Source organism: Penaeus vannamei, chromosome 22, assembly GCF_042767895.1.
Source record: "Penaeus vannamei isolate JL-2024 chromosome 22, ASM4276789v1, whole genome shotgun sequence".
NCBI classification, from domain to species: Eukaryota; Metazoa; Arthropoda; class Malacostraca; order Decapoda; family Penaeidae; genus Penaeus; species Penaeus vannamei.
In genome coordinates this window covers 20,351,358-20,356,357 of record NC_091570.1, presented here as the reverse complement: position 1 = coordinate 20,356,357, position 5,000 = coordinate 20,351,358, and positions in this window count along the sequence as shown.

Sequence of the window (5,000 nt, the reverse complement as noted above, 5' to 3'; positions counted from 1 at the left end):
TTGCAAGATCAGCAACAACAGCTGATTGGTGTAAAGTTATCTTTAGCAAAAATAATGAACGAGAATAGATTATGATTATGTGTAAATGATTAGGGACTGATAATAATTATAATATTGATAATGATAACAATGACGATACTAACAAGAATAAGAATAAAGATAATAACAACAATAAGAATGATAATATTGGGAATAATAACGCCTAAAATGGTGATAACAATAGTGACAAAAAACAATAATAATGATAATGATAACGATAGTAATAATGATACTTATCATCACAATATCAACATTACTAATTACAGCAATTATCATATCTATAACGATAAAATGATGACAATAATAACAGCAATAATGGTAACAATAATAATAATACTAATAATAATAATAACAGCAACAGCAACAATGATAATGATAATAACAACAATGATAAGGATGATAATAACGATAATAATGAAGACAACATCACTACTGCTACAACTACTACTAATAATGATATTTATACTATTGCAATGGTGATGATTTTAAGATGAGGATGAGGATGAAAATTATAATGATAATGATGATGGTGATGGTGATGATGATGAAGATAATAATCAGAATTATAAAAATAATAATAATAATAATAGTAATGATAATAATAAAAACAACAACAACAACAACAATAAAAAAAAATAATAATAACAGTAATGATGATAATAATAAAAACAATTATAACAATAATAATAATAATAATAATAATAATAATAATAATAATAATAATATTAGCAACAACAACAATAAGAAGATCAAGAACAACAGTCATAATAATGATAAAAAGAAATAGTAACTTTCAAATTTATTACTATCATCACTGTTATGATCATTATATGTAATAATGATAATAGTAACAATAACAATAGTACTCTTAAAGATAGTTATAATAATAGCAAGAATAAGAATGAGAATAATGATATTAATAACAATAATGATAACATTGGTATTAATAACATACAAATAGATAGAGTTTAGTCTTTAAAAGACGATGCCTTTTTATCAAAATGCATATGGTACTTTTACCCATTTTCGACTTTCTGCTTTTATTCTTCTCCCTTTTTCCTCTTTATTTGGCTTTTATTTTAGCTGACGTCACAGGTTTCAGTGGATATCAAAGACTGTTATCTTGTTTTACAAATAAATATCAAACACATTTCTTTAATAATATTATTTCAAGTGTCAATATTTATTTTTACCGTAATTATATTTACGTTTCATTTCACAAAATACTGTGTGATCACAAGTATCTTCACATGAACTATTGGTAAGATTGTCGAATACCATCATGAAACACTTCCCTTGTCCATTTTGAATTCCACAGTAAAAGAATTTCATAGCACTAACAATGACTGCCTTGTGAGTACATGCGGTCATTCTCCAGCCCTTAAAAAACAGGTTTCGAATACTGTTTCGAGAATATTGAAATTATCTTGTACTGAGATGTTTCGAGGCTTCAGTTAATCAGGATATTATATTTTGATGATGCCATATCCATACCCATTGTTTTTTCTGACTTCGACAAATCCAGTTTTACACTTAAATATCCACATAAAACCCAGAAAAAATATACCGTTACGTATTACTTACTAATTTGCTGTATCTGTCAGTGAATGTTTGAAACCACTATCTACTCTCATTGTTTGTTATTCTTTCCTGTGATTTCGTAGACGAATGACCGTCTGTCGACTAAGTATCCGGTACCAAGAGAACGTGGGAACCAAAGCGAGGAAAATAATACACAAAAAATAAGGAATTTCAATGTGCCAGAATAGTTATTAGAAAGTAAATCTGATATTAATAGAATAACTTTGAAAAAGATGGACTTTTAAGCACTCTAATAAACGCAACGATAATCTAGGCTAGCAAACAGGTTAGTCTTTGCTCTAGGCAGTCCATGTACAGCTAACAAAGATCATTTTCATGTTTCTACAAAACCATTATTCAATCTAGGCATAAAATGAAAAAAAAATATCAATAGCACTTCAAAAATGACATACTCAGGTTTTAAGGAGAACAGTAATATACCCATTGCCATGAATTACTATTCGCTATAATAGGAATCAATGACTACGAAATTTCATGTTCCCACAAAAGCTTTTCCCAGGAACAGCCAAGTATATGATCACAAATATAAACACGTAGACAAACAGACTCTGCCCTTGAAATGTAAGATTTATAGAGAAAATATATATCCATATTGGCGAATTTTGCTGCGTGGGAAATTTTAGCGTGGAGTGACGGATTTAAATTTTCTTTTATTTCTTTGTTTTCGGCGGGAAAGGAGGAGGTTGCGGAGTTGTCATATTTTTAAATGGGAAAAAAATCGTTATTAAGTGTGCATAGTAGACGTACATTATTAGTATTTCATTAGCATAGTTATTACGTGATTATATGTATTATCACACCAACAATAGCAATGACTCTAGTAATTATATTGATAATAATGAACACCCCCTTATATATATATATATATATATATATATATATATATATATATATATATATATATATATATATATAATTTATTATTATATTTTTAAAATCACATCATTGCAATTAATATTACCATTATCATATGAACTGATGTAGTTTAGTGTTTGCACTCGCTGGAAAAATGACTAATTTTATGCATTCTGAAATATCCTAATGAAGGAAGTATAAGTTCCTTACATTTTTATACTGTAAACAATCTTTTAGTGTCTGAATAAGTAACATATATCAAATTGAACTTATTCCCCGTACAGAATCGGCAAGTAAAGCTATATATATCAATATTAACTTACCAAGAGTTCCATAGATGCCAAAGTGATATGAAAAATAGGAACAAAGAATAGAAAAGTTGCGAATAACAATTAGTCAATAGAACACTACATGCGGTAAACGAGGTTAAAATTTCGACCAAGAAGCAAAATAACTGACAATGGAATTAGGTAGACAAGAGCGAGATTAAAAAACAAAAAGGACAATAAAAAACTGCGGAAGGAGACACCGTTTTCTATACGTTGATATGACTTAGTCTTTTTTTGTGTCCAGGACTAAATATGGCAAAAAGGTGTGTACTTATTTCAATACCTCGCGCTCTTCTGTAGATTTTTCATGGTCCCCTCGAGGGAGATAGAAAAAACAACATATTTTCGATATTCTCAAGAACTTCCCTGACCGCCTGCAAACGTTTCCGGGTCTATATAGGCATTTTTTTTCGTTCTTATTCCTCACAATTTTCACTTACACGGATACAATCTTGAGTCAAAAGTTGAAAAATACGCAATCTATTTTCGACAATATCATTCTTATTATGATTCTTATATATATTTCTAACAAGGGATTCAAAATGTACATGTTTATTTTGTCTTAGCAACTTGATCCCTTTTCCTAAGATATTAAAGATTCCAAGGCTTTACAATTATGAATACATCAAAGAAAAAGAAAAAGAAAAAATCACAGTTATTGTTGGCCTAAAACATCAAGATCAGACACTCTGTCATGATCACATTAATAAGCTTTTCCCGTTTAGATGAGGAAATAATCAGGTGAGGTGTATACGTGCGCGCGTGTCTAACCTGCATATGAATAGATACATACACATACACGCACACACACAATATACATATATATATATATATATATATATATATATATATATATATATGTATATATATATATATATATATATATATGTATATATATAATATATATATATATATACATATATATATATATATATATATGTGTGTGTGTGTGTGTGTGTGTGTGTGTGTGTGTGTGTGTGTGTGTGTGTGTGTGTGTGTGTGTGTATACACACATATATACATGTATATATATATACATATATGCACACATATATATGTGTGTGTGTGTCTGTGTGTTTTGTGCGTCCGTGCATGCACACACCTTTGAAATCTTAAAGAAAAAAAAATATCTGCACGCACCTAAACATCTCTTTATGGCAAAAGAAAAAAATCAAGTTTGAGTGGTTGATATATTCACCTTCTCTCAATCACTGCAAATTGCTAGTTTTTTTTTAGTAAACCTGCAATATATTTGGCAATTTCGTAGCTTGCATTAACGCTCTGAGACTGCGGCGTGGGGAATGTGGACACGCTATAGACCATAATGACACTGAAAGCTTGGTCTTACTCTTTGCTAAAACAAGGAAAAGGCTAAAGAAATTGAGTTGTTTATACCACAATTACTTTCCTATATTAGCCTTCCCTTATGTATAAATTATTATTATATATCCTCATCGTCACTGCCTTTATTCTCTTCACTATTGTTATTGTTGCTATCGGCTTATTACAGTTTCTCATTATATTGATTACTGATTATCCTTTCATTACAACATACATATATCTATACATATATATAATAATATATAATATTATCATTATTGGTATCAGTGTTAATATTATCCTTATCATTCTTGGTATCACTGCTATTGCTATTTTTGTCGTTATCAGTATAATCGTTATCTATCATCATTGTTATTATTATTATTATTATTAGTAGTAGTAGTAGTACAATAACCATCATAATTATCATCATTATCACTGTTATTGTCACTATCATTATCAACCACAATAGGATATAAGCTCTAATTCCGTCTGTAATATATGCCCCTCAGAAATCCAAATGTTCAAAGGCTCCAATCCATCATTAGTATTACCATCATTATCATTATCACAAATATGACCACTATCATTATCAACAACAAAACATATAAGTTTTTATTCTGTCTGCAGCAAATCAGATTGAAATGCCCTTCAATTATCATGATGTTTCTATATGGCCACGTCTGCGAAAAAGGGTCATTGCACCGATGAATATCAAACTACTTAATTGTAGATTAAGGATAAGCTGTCTATACATTTGTAACTGATAGATAAGGACTGATAAAAATATAGATCGTCCCGGACGCTTTCTGTCAAGACATAAACGCTCCAACGATCTGCATCCAATATGAACAA